The sequence below is a fragment of the Apodemus sylvaticus genome, chromosome 9 (assembly GCF_947179515.1).
Source record: "Apodemus sylvaticus chromosome 9, mApoSyl1.1, whole genome shotgun sequence".
Classification (NCBI taxonomy): domain Eukaryota; kingdom Metazoa; phylum Chordata; class Mammalia; order Rodentia; family Muridae; genus Apodemus; species Apodemus sylvaticus.
The window spans coordinates 76,700,868-76,713,463 of NC_067480.1; the positions used below are offsets into that span (position 1 = coordinate 76,700,868).

A 12,596-nucleotide genomic window follows, 5' to 3' on the forward strand; every position below is an offset into this window, starting at 1 on the left:
TTGAGGAGATAAGGCCTTCTGCTGAGTGTCTCATCAGCAGACCACAGGTCATCCAGAGTCTGGGACACAAGCCAGGAGCAAACAGCACAGTTCAGTGATGCCTGCTGGCAGGCGGGTCTCTCGGTTTGCCTAAGGCTCCTTTGGGTCAGCTGGGAGAGGTAACTCCTCTTGCTCTCTGGCATGCAAGCATTCTCTGTTCTCGGGCTTGCAGTCTTTCCCTGTGGCTCTGGATTACAGGTGCTTCAGTGGCAGTCCCTCAACTCTCACATTGAGGCAGTACCCACACAGGTTCTTAATAAGGCTTGCTTAGTAGAGTCTTTACAGATCTTAAAAGGATAGGAAGATGAGGAACTCCCCCAGATAGCTTCTGCTGGGATAGGAAGAAGCCCAGAAACACTGATGACACTTCATCAGTGACACCTCAGTTGTCGCCAGTGAGAAAAGATGCATACTAAGAGCAGGCCTGTGTAAGGCCTGTCTCCTTATCTGCAGCATTAGGAATGAAACAGGGCCTCCCAGCTTCAAAGCTTAAGTATTTTTCACAAGATTATAGATAAGAAAACATAGTTTTAAAAACTGGAATTTTGTTTAACCTGAGAAAATTACTCTGTGATAGTCATCTGCAAAGTCAGTATTGAGAAGCTTTACAGCACGTGTGAGAGAGAGCCTGAGGAGCCTTGGCGCCCTAGAGAGCACTGTCTGGAGAGGGGCAGACAGCTGCTGCAGCTGTGTGGACCGTGAGAAGCAGCCTGCGGTTCAGAAATGGAAACCAGGTCAACAATAATGGCAGGCAGGGACATGGCTCCTTGTATCTTTTTACTTCCAAATGCTCTTCCAGAACACATTTGTTATAATTTTGTACATTTTGGAGGCACGTATAACTTGTCACATTGTCTTGGACTTGATTCTTAACAAAATAATTGTTTTTCCTATTGGTCTGTATCCCAAACACTAGCTTGGTTTCAACTAAATAACATAAATGACTGAAAGTACAACTCATCACGCTTTCTTTTCTCTCTCTCTTTAAATTAGATATATTCTTTATTTACATTTCAAATGTTGCCCCCTTTCCTGGTTTCCCCCCCAAAAACCCCCTAACCCATTCTGCCTTCCCCTGTTTACCAACCCACCCACTCCCACTTCCCTGTCCTGGCATTCCCCTACAATGGGGCATCAAACCTTCGCAGGACCAAGGGCCTCTCCTCCCTTCGATGTCCAACAAGGCCATCCTCTGCTGCCTATGTGTCTGGAGCCATGGGTCCCTCCATGTGTTCTCTTTGGTTGGTGGTTTAGTCCCTGGGAGCTCGGGGGATCTGGGTGGCTCATATTGTTGTCATGTTTTCTTTAAAGGGGAAAGCGCACCATGGAATACCAGTTAGAGAGGTAGCAGAGGCCAGAGCAGATGCCGCAGTCTGCACAGCACGGTTATAGAAGCAGAAGGCCTTCAGCTTATTCCCACAATCCATGGAGAAAAGTCAGCTGAGATAGCACTTGTTGACAATCCCAATGCCAGGGACAGAGGGGCTAGGGGCACAGGGGACCCTTGGGCCAGCTAGCAAGACAACCTGGAAGATTTGGTAAACCCAGGCAATGAGAGTCCCTGTCAAGTGAATGGTACCTGAAGAACAATACCTGAAGAGTCCAGAATTCTTCAACATTCTGCCACCCATATAAAGCCAGAGGTTACAGTTACTTATGAGTTAAGAAGCTAAAATCTTAGCACGTTATTTTTTTATATTTTACTGACCAGGAATGTGGTCACACTTCAAAATGCTTTAAAATTTAAATATTTTAAGTGGATGTTTTAGGAGCTTCACATTTAATGAAAAGTCAAGGTAACATTGGCAGACTTTCATGTTATTTAAAATGAATAAATGGTTATACAATTTTCAAATGATCTAATTAAACCAGCCTGAAACATAAGTGCAAGTATCCACAACTCTCCTAGAGCACACTGAGGAGAAACAGCCAAGTCTACTGCTTTCTCATCCTTAGCACAGATAACACTGGAAACACCACAGTCATTCCTCAGTGCAAGGTCCACCATGTGCACTCACACACACACACACACACACACACACACACACACACACACAGAGTTAACAAAAGCACAGAGAAGCAACTTGCTGTGTAAGGAGATGGAACTAAATCAGAAACAGTATTGTCTCTTCATCCCATTGAAATTAGAGCCATTTTTTATAACCAAATATAACACAGGTGACCTATTAAACATCCTGGGTATGGTTTCTCCTATAAATTCTAAATATAGGAGATTAAATAGAGCATATAACACATACCAAACTTAAATACTCATGAGGTACATTGATCTTAAAACAATGTACTTAAGATTAGTTTTATTTTACTTTTAAACTACTTAAAAGTTATTTTGAAGTTACCAAATTAAGTATAGTATGTTTTTGCTTCCGTGGGTTTTATATCTGTGGATTCAATTTATTTCTGATTGAAAATGTTGTAGCTATACTAATAATTAGTTCTTAGCTGAAAATTTACTTTACTGTGTGTTCTAAAGAAATTTTTCCATCAAACAAAATCACCAAGAATATCTGTATGTTTCAAAAGTCAAAGAGTACAATTTATAAATGGTCTCAAAACTTAGATTGTATAACTTTAACTTATCTCCAATTCTCCAAATTCAGTATAGGAGCTGTGACCTAGAATCCTCATGACAGGGACTTTTAGGGCATAAGTGGGCGGCAACTCATCAACCACATTAAAAAGCTATGGCCGGACACATTTCCCTGAGATGAAATTGCAGCCCTCTGATCGGATTCTTTAGCTAGCTTCCACACAGTACATTTAGATACACAGACTTGATGAAGGACTCTGCCCAGCTCAAGTGGGGTCTGGTGTGCATGCATGAGCACAGGCGTATTTCATCTTCATCCTGTGGAGGTGTGGAAACACCTAGTTACTTCCCAAACAGCTCAGGGTCACAGTCTCCTTTTCTTGGCCATCTTCCCAAAACAATTTTGGCATTAACAAAAGCCAAATTATTTTAAGATGAATTTTGAACTGCTAAATCCTATCCATATGAGACAGAATAGATAACCCAGCTCTCTTAAATATAGCCCTGAAACCAGATGGTTGGCAAGATCCGTGAGATGCTAAATCCACAGCAGTACAATTTGTGAATGAATTATACGAGTCTCTCTCCCTCTGCCAGCATTTTCCATCTGGGTAAATCTAGGTGAGTGAAGTTGTATAACTTGCTGCTTTTTGGAATTTAGCTACCGTGCACAGACATGTGACTCACTGGGGTTCTAGAAGAACGGAGCTCAGCGAGATGCTTCTCCTGTCCTGCCTGTCACAGAGGGACGCAGTGGCCACCTTACCACAGTTACTGAGATAAAGCTGGCTTGCTCTTTTCCCTTTGTTGGTAAGATGGTAGAATACTAGCATTAGCAAAACCCTAGGTCTGCTCTAAAGCACTGAAAAATATATTTATTGACACAAATAGCCACACCATAGAGAGCACACCCCAGCATGCCCTGTCTGCAGGTCTCTTCCATTTTACTTCTAGATAGACAGTACAACACAACAGTTAACAAGCATAAGCCTACAAATCAATGCACAGAAAGTGTCTTTCCTGTCTCCATCTGTCAGTTTTCACACCCCCTTCCAGCTGAGCTGTTACCTCTCAGGAACCTTCCAGAGAGGAGATACCACAACCACAGGCTGTATGCTTCTAGCCCAGACTTTTAAAACAAATACTGCAAATAATATATTTTTATAAAATTAGTATGTGCATATTTTTACATATATGCATACAATATGTGAACACATACATGTATATGCACACACATACTTATTATGATACCTAATATTCATTATACATATGTATAATATACACTAGCAGGGCCTTCTTGTTGAATATTTAGATTGTTCTCAACATTGCAAAGAAAACTTTGCCAAGTATGCAATCATATCTGCACAAAGATCCTAAAAAATAGAATTGCTGACTCAAAATACATGTAATTTACAAATCTGAAATTTTCCGTACGGCTTTCCTAAGTTTGAACCCAACTTATGCATGCCAGCTGTGAGATAGTTACCATTTTCCCCTGATGCCCTCTCACAATGTGTGTAAAGGGTACTGCGGACTCCGATTATCTTGGATCTGATGGAGGCAGCCAGCATCCCTTTGGCACCCCTCATCCCTTCTGTAGGCCAGTCTGCTCATCTGCCTCATAGGTTTCTATACTTCAAGTGTGTGCATTTACTCTGCATCTCCTGACACAGAAGTGCTAGAAGGTCAGTCCACAGTCTCAACCCATAGTCACCTTTATATTTATGGTTTCCAAATGTATTACCTCTAGCCTAAGCCTATCTTTTCAACTCTACACTGGAAAGTCAGTCAGGCAAGTCACATTAACTTCACCAAAACAGGGGTGAAGGCCCTGTCTGCGCCTGTATCCCAGCCTCATCTGCATGTGATGGCAGAGGGTTTTACTGTTCTGCACAAGCTCTTCCAGACACTGTCCTGGGTGTCTGGAGTGTGCTATGAATAAACAGACACCCAAGACTGAGGATTTTAGGTGAAAGAAAACAGACCGTGTCTATGAATATGAGCAATTGCAGGGTGTTCGAGAAGGTAACAGCTTTCTACTGAACTCTTAGGTTAGCACACATGATTATTAGACACGTTGAACAGTTTCTGTGTGGCCCAAACTAACAGTCTGAAGGCCATGCTGATAATATTTACTAGCAAATTATTTATGGGTAGTAGGATAAAAAGAGGGGAATGGGATGATTTGAGATCTTTGCTCCAGCCTTGAGAGGAGCTGCTTTTCACCACTGTAGCAAATCTGGGCAGTATGAGTTTGAGAGGAAAGATCAGGGCTTGTTTGGGGTGAAGCTAAATGTGACTTGCCTGACCGAGTTGAAAAGATAGGCCTAGGCTAGAGAGATCAGGGCCAGGGATCAGTGAGGGGCACTGCTAGGCTCTCAGAGCTGCCCACCTTCCTTCTGCGGTTGTGATAAAGTGTGTGGACACAGCACTGTGGGAAGAAAGGACTTCTGTGGCTCTCAGTTCCAGGCCACGGGCCGTCACCATAAGAAAGTTCCTGGGCAGAAGTCTGAAGCAGCCACTACCATCACATCTCCAGCTGCAGGCAGAGAAAGCTCACCTAGCTTGCTGTCTTTACTCTGATGCAATTCAGGATTCAGACCCAGGGAGTGATGCCATCCATAATAGGTGATCTCACATAAATTCATGTGGAATAAAGACAACTCCTAGGAAACAGATCCACAGGCTACCCTGAAGTGGAAAGTCTCTCTGAGACTCATTCCCCAAAGGGTTTTGGATTGTGTCATGTAGACAAAACAAACCATCGAAAGGGTGACTGTATCAGCCTGGTTCATAGACTCGATCCTGCCCTGCGGTTTTCTGCATTCCAGCCCTTTCTTCATAAGAGGATTTTCCCATTCAAGCAGCTCCTCCATTTGGATGACAGCCTGCTCCACACAGGTCTGACCTCCACCCCAATCCAAGGGCTCTTTTCACTTGACCCTTCTCCTGTGAACAATGTGCAGCACACCTGGAAGAGAATTTCACACCTAATGCCTGCTTAAGCCGGCACCTCAGGTAGACACATTCCATTGTTGGGAACAGCACACCAGGAAAGGAATGGATCAACTAGGTGATCCCTGGGTGGGTCCCCACTGCCCAAACCTTCCCTCCAGTGTTCAAGGCACTGACAGCAACTGAGACAGGCTTTATAACTGCAAGTGTGGAACATGCCGGGGCAGACTAGCAGCTCTGATGACAGAGGAGTATCAGGGAACCATGATCAGGGTGACTCCTGGAGTGGAAGTGGCGCTGTTGTCCGAACCAAGCAATTGAAGGTTTGGCCTTCAATTAAAGCTCCATCTCTGCATTCAACCTGAGTTTCAAATCCAATTTCTTCTGTGTCCTAACCAAGTATTTCTTTTTAGTCAGAATAACATGCTCATGTATATTGATAGCACACCTTTTTGATGAACCCTGAAAGAGTGCCACTCCTTCAGTAGTTACAATTCCTTATATATCTTATATAATTTTATATTATGATATATTTTATAAAATATAAAATATTTTATATTATATTCATTATGTTTTATTATAAGTATTTTTAAATAAAGATTGGCACTGGAGAGCTGGAAAACATGTAGAAATCATCTATGCTAATTTATCTTAGATGCAATGATACTTTTGTGTAAATTTTAGAAATATTCTAGGATTTGTGTGAGAAGAGCGATTTGCCTGCAGACTTAACTATGGTTCTTGGCTGTAGCAGGTGGTTATAACAGACATGCAGCCATGGCTGTCCGAACCGCAGAGCCGAAAGTCAGGGAGGATTGCAGCTGACCCCACCTTCAATCCATGTGGAAACCATCAAGTTGCTATTTAGATGAAAAGAATGTGCTCAGAGGCTATCATTACCAAGGAAAAGCAGAGAAGACATAGCCAAAGAGCACAACTTTGGCATTTGCCCACAAAGCATAGACACCAGAAAGGGAGAGCCCTGCAACTCCCTCCCCGTTTATTTGTGGAGCAGGGAAAATGTCACCAGTGAAAGGTATATACAAAAAACCAAATTAGTGTCTTGGAAGGATAACCTGCTTATTAATCAGACACCCAGCCAGACCATGTCTGCTTCTGAGCTGTCACCTGTCCCTGTGGGGTACAGAGGGGACAGACATAGGGCTAAGAATGCACCAGAAGGTCTGCTCTGCTTTTCCCAGAAAGAGAAGTTCTCAACCTGTAGTGTGCCCATAACAGTCGACTGCTGAGCAATTATAGGTAGTATTTTAGAGGGACTCTACCTCCTGGAGGTTCTGACCATCCTCTGAAACACCACCAGTGCAAAGGGTGGTCTCAGGGACGAGTAGAGTGCATGTGCCAGGAGACAGGCTTCTAGACCAGCTGCTTGTAAACTTTGTGCTGTGAATGAGGTGTCACCTTTTCCATCCTTTCCTTTATGTTTTCTTATGAAAGAAGTGTGTGTGTGTGTGTGTGTGTGTGTGTGTGTGAGAGAGAGAGAGAGAGGGGGGGCGGGGCAGGAGAAGCAGAGCAAGGATGCTGCTGGCCTTGCTACCTCTTGAGTCCCCAAAGCTTTCACTGGCGATTGCTAGTCATTTGGCAATGCCTTGGAGAGGGTCTGTCGAATGTATAAGAGAAAGGCTACCTTGAGACCATTGATGACTAATTTCAGGGAGGAAGATACAGATTAGGCTTTCCAGAGAGGTCTGGGTGGTATTGATATGGCCTCCAAAGGTCTTGTCTTCAAAAGGGTATGCCTCACCTTCAAAGTTAGGTAAAGATTTAAGAAATCATTCCCCTTCTCTCAAAATTCATGCAGACATTTTGTAATTTACACATCCTGGAGCATTATAGGAAATGATTATTCGTCTCTTAATCTTTAAGCTGCTGAACTCAAGTCATCCTAAAATCGCTCATGCAAATGATCTTAGGTCACTGCACTTAAGCTGCTGTCAGGGAATCGTATGCCCACCAAGAAGTAAGCAAAGCAGAGAAGGGCTAAAGAGACTAAACTCACAGCCCAAGACACTAAACAGAGGGCAGGCTTTACTTCTGTAAGACAGAGCTGAGAGACACCCAGACATCAGAAAGCAAGTCAGAAGCCTGCTGGGTTTCCTTCTGCAGATCTTTCTAGAGTGAACACTAGTAAACTGCTGCCAGCAGGAGCCTTCCTGGTGACGTGCAGTTTTCTGTTCTGGGCTAAACAAAGATGTGAGAGAGCCATGTGATGACTGTGACAAGTTCCTCATCTGGTGACTGCTGCTCCCAGAAATACATACGGTAGGCTCTGAGGAGTGTGCCCACAAATGAAGACAGAGGCTTCAGACGTGAGCCCAGAGCAGGCAGGTCTGCCCGACACCGCGTATCCTCCTACACAGAGGAGTGCTGGGTTTCATCTGCTTTAGGTGAGATGAATCTACTCAGGCTGGTCACAGAGTAGATGCCGACTGCTCAGCTGACCAGAAGCAGCAAGCACAGTAACGGAGCAGTGTACAAACGGAAGGCTGGAAAACTAGTGTGAATGAGCAGGAAATGAGAGTTGAGCTAGGAGATAAAGTGCAATTATTACCATTCAGGGAAGGAGAAAGGACACACACATACAGCCAGCAGGACATTAATGCACGGGTAATGGAGTCTCCAAGCTTGAAGCTTCTGGGGAAACCACTCCATTAAATCATAGTCTTGCTACAGATGTTCCTCAAGCACAAAACTTTAAAATAAAAATTGGAACACATACTTAAAATAGCAGAGTTATTATATAGGTCTCAGAAAAAGTTCCACTAGACAGGTAAGAGTAAGGGTAATTAAAAACTTCACTCTGGAGGACTTATACCCTTTTGGGGCCTCTGCAAGAGGCAGCTGGGTTGGCTGGGGTTATTTCTGAGTGTCCCCAATCATCCTGAACGAGCTGGGACCCCTGAGACACTCATTCGGAGACAAGGGGCCAGGCCTTGTGGAGCCTCAGGCCTCAGCTCACCCAGCGCTTCTGTGGACCATGCTGTGTTCTTAAGGCTCTCCGGGCTGGCCATAACTCCAGGAGTGCCTCAGTTTCCTTTTCCCCTTCAGATCTTATGTTACTTTGGTCAGAACTCCGCCAAGCAATTTGGAGGCAAATCATCCCTCCAGTTTCCCTCCCCTGCAGCCAGCACATTCAGCTGCGTCAGCTGAGTTTTGTTTTCCCTTTTTAGTACTTCTGTTCATATTTCTAAGTACCATGATTAAACTGTTACACTGTTGGAAAGTTTGCAAGCTTTACCTCTGAATTCTCTGTCTGAAGATGAGACTGCTGTTCTTAACTGCCACTGTCAGGGCACAGTTCTGACTGCTCTGATCCAGCTCTCAGACCCTTCTCTCTTCTCCCCACCTTACTGGCTTCCTGACAGCAGGGCACTCCTCATCCAAGCTGGTCAGCAGTGTGAAGGAGAGTGCTTCTCTCTCCCGCTCCCCAGCCTCAGGCCATGGCTGCCTGCAGCATCCGGCCTCTCACCTGAGGCTGCAGGTAAGCAATTCTCACTTATTTGGCCACTGCCACCTGTTCAGCTGTTTTCAGATTCTCAAGTTTTGCTGTTCCTGTCCTCATTGTCTTTATGGATTTTGAAGAAAAGAAAAAGGCCCTGTGGCCATTTTAATGAGGTTTCAAGAGGGAGTGGAAATTAAACAAAGGTGTTAATTCTTATCAGAAAGTACATAATTGATTTCCTCTCCTCCAGAGACAATTTCCCACTTAAAACCACCTGCTAAAAACTTGTTTCCTTCTAGTTCATTTTTCTGACGTCTTGAGGCAAGTCAATTCAGTGATGAGAAAAAGCAAAATAAGGCCCTTCCAGTCAAAGCAAGGTTACAGCTCTAGCCACAGAAAAAGAGAGGACAGGGACATTTCCCCCTAGAATTTGGCAGATTTTATCAGTGTTTATGTTTTAAAAATACTTTTATGATAATTCTTCCTCTGCAGGTTCCTTCTCAGTTCCTGTGTTCCTGACCACTTTATTCACTTGAGAAAGGGTGTGTTGCTGTATACACACTCATTCGCAAATAGCCCTGTCATTTACTATATCTTGGTCTTACTCATGTGGGATTCAGACACTGCCTCCTGCACCACCTCACAAGACCCTTTTTGCAGCTTCAGGTGGCACTGTTGAGCCCTGACTGAAGGGGTACCCTGTCCCAAGCTCTCTTCTCCCTTTCACCTGATGATGTTGCCTTGAGGCAGAGCTTCCCCAGTGCATACTCTCCTCTGGGTCTTAGCCTTCTAAACACCACATTGTTCTGCTGTTCTGCCCTCTTCCTTAGACCAAGTAATCCTTCCTCATGTTGCACTTTCCATTTTCTAACTCTGCCTGTCTTTTTTTTTTAAATAGTGTGTTGTGTATGTATCTTTTAACATCTTACATTTCATTGAGTGCTACATATTCCTAGGAACAGTTTCCTTATTAAAATTTTCCTTACCTCCCACCCCCAAATTCTCTTTGCCACCGGCTTCCTGAAAGAATAAACTGCAGAAGCCTTGCTGCCCGTCGGTGCTGTTCCCAAGGCTTGTTCTCCTGCCCTGCAAGGCTCTGCCACCCTGGGCACCTACAGATTGTCACCATCATGGTTGGAGGTCTTCACTAGAGAGAAAACCTTGCTTGCCCAACTCCCTTTCTACCTAACACCAAAGGTAACATTACTCTCCCTTGGAATCTGTTAAAGCTCAGGGAGCCCAAGCCCAAGCCCAAGCCCGGGCTCGCTTGGGTCACACTGGCCAGAATTCCTATTTCCACTGAATTGTTTAAATGACATGTTATCTCATATGAGAGTTAAGTTTGTGTTTAAATCTAGAAATACTTCTCAGTTCTTTCTAATTTTGGTAACCTATACCTTCCTTTCCAAGACCAAAGTTCTGTAAACATATTACAAATTACTTCTAAAGTAAAATCTTATACAGATGCCTTTTGAACTCAATACAAATCAGCAAGTCTTTGTATTACTAATGATGTTATGCCCTTACAGTAACTGTAAGCATGAGAAATGAAAGATCAGGGCTCTATGTATTTCTGCATAGGTAGCAAGGGTAACCAAAAGATAATCTTGGCTTGTCTAGTAATGTCTTATGCCTAGGACACCTGGAGCCTAACAGAGAAGTCATCTGCTACTCATCACCAGAGCAATCCCTGGTGTATGACACGCTGCTTGGTAGAGCAAGCATTTCCTTACCAAAATCAAGCTGAAAAACAGAAACCCATTATAGAAGACATCATCAAATCTCATCAACCAGGGAATTTGCAAAACTGACATAATCAAATAGTTGAATTAATAAACAATTCCTTTTAAAATTCAACAAAATTCAAAATACTAATACATGTGCTTAACAGAATATTTGATAAAAGTCAAATCACACTTTGCTAGTTAACATTCAAGCCACCACTCTGCACAGAATGCTAGAACAGATGTCTTGGGTAAGATACAGAGTGTAACAACATACAATTTTGGTGCTGTAGGAAGCTATCCTGTTCAGAAGATGGAATGCATTAATAAAATGCACAATAATTGAAGTTCTATCAACTGGAGAAAAAAAGTGAATTGAAGGGCCAAAGAGAATGCTTTAGTAGAAGCCCTGGAATCATGAAAGGTCTTCAGACACACTGGGTAATTTCTTTTTTTGGGGGGGGGGAGGAAAGGGTTTATTCAGCTTACCCTTCTGCATTGCTGTTCATCACAAAAGTAAGTCAGGACTGGAAATCAAGCAGGTTAGGAAGCAGGAGCTAATGCAGAGGCCATGGAGAGATGTTCCTTACTGGCTTGCTTCCCCTGGCTTGCTCAGCCTGCTCTCTTATAGAACCCAAGAATACCAGCCCAGAGATGGTACCACCCACAAGGGGCCCTCCCCCCCTTGATCACTAATTGAAAAAATGCCCCAGAGCTGGACACACTGGGTAATTTCAAGAGTACTATGAGCTGGCAGTGGAGTGCACCGGGAGTCTTCCTAAAGGGAGAGCTTGGGAAATATGAGGTTGAACATGCAGGAAAAGCAGGGCAAGGGCAGCCTGTGTGCACTGCTGTTCCTTCCTCGAGCTTTCACAAGCTCCTCCATCCTGCAGGTGCCCCATTTGATTCTGCCTTTTAAAATTCTCTTGAAAGGCTCAAAGCACCAATGGCTCTGTGCCACTTCAACTCAAGATTTTGGCCATGGATATTTTCAGATATTCTGCATGATTTGATGATTCCAGAAGGATAAAACTAGGCTCACTTATTTTCCACATTTTGGTATACAATAGATACTAAGAGCCTTATGCATGTAGAAATTTAAAACATATTAAGTGTAGGAGCAGATGTGGTATGGTAAATCTTCTATAATACTGGCAAAATGGCAGGAGAGTTGGGTGATGGCCTTGCTGTATATAGTGTGGAGGTGAGATTTGCATCCAGACACCATGGTAATCTAATGCATGATTCCCTATAGGATAATGACATGCCAAAATAGCATTTAGATGGATACTGTAGGGAGAACTAGCTTGGAAAGAACTAGAAATAAAAACATAATTTTGCTAACAGTACTTTACTGAAGAAAAAAAAAGTTGAGGATTTTGGAGTTTGTTGATTAGTCATAAATATGAATATTCATTCAGTGAATACCAAAAAGTTTCACACATGCCTTTATTGCCAATCTACTTTAATTCATTTATGGAAAAAGTGACTTTTTAAAAAGTACAGCAATTAAGCTGGGTATAGTGGCACATGCCTTTAATCCCAGCACTTGGGAGGCAGAGGCAGGCGGACCTCTGTGAGTTTGAGGCCAGCTTGGTCTACAAGTGAGTTCCAAGACAGGGTTGTTACACAGAGAAACCCTGTCTCAAAAAACAAAAATCAAATATACAAAAAGCATAGCAATTATAAAAATATCTTTATTTTAAAGAAATCTCAGAAGCAAAGTCAGCCTTATTTAAAACTTGTAATAACTCATGGAAGAATCTGATACTTGAGATTGGATAACTGAAAACACTGTATTTTTTATTACAATATAAGATAGTTTTAAAAAATCATTATAGCTGCAAATATCTATAGATGGTCCCTGATT

At 43.1% G+C, this 12,596-nt stretch overlaps 1 protein-coding gene across 1 annotated transcript in view; it reads right to left on the minus strand.

The window, feature by feature from the left end:
• The window catches only part of Plcl2 (phospholipase C like 2), a 183,005-nt gene that overhangs the window by 29,407 nt on the left and 141,002 nt on the right, over positions 1 to 12,596 (minus strand). The gene's annotated exons all lie outside the window — the stretch shown is intronic.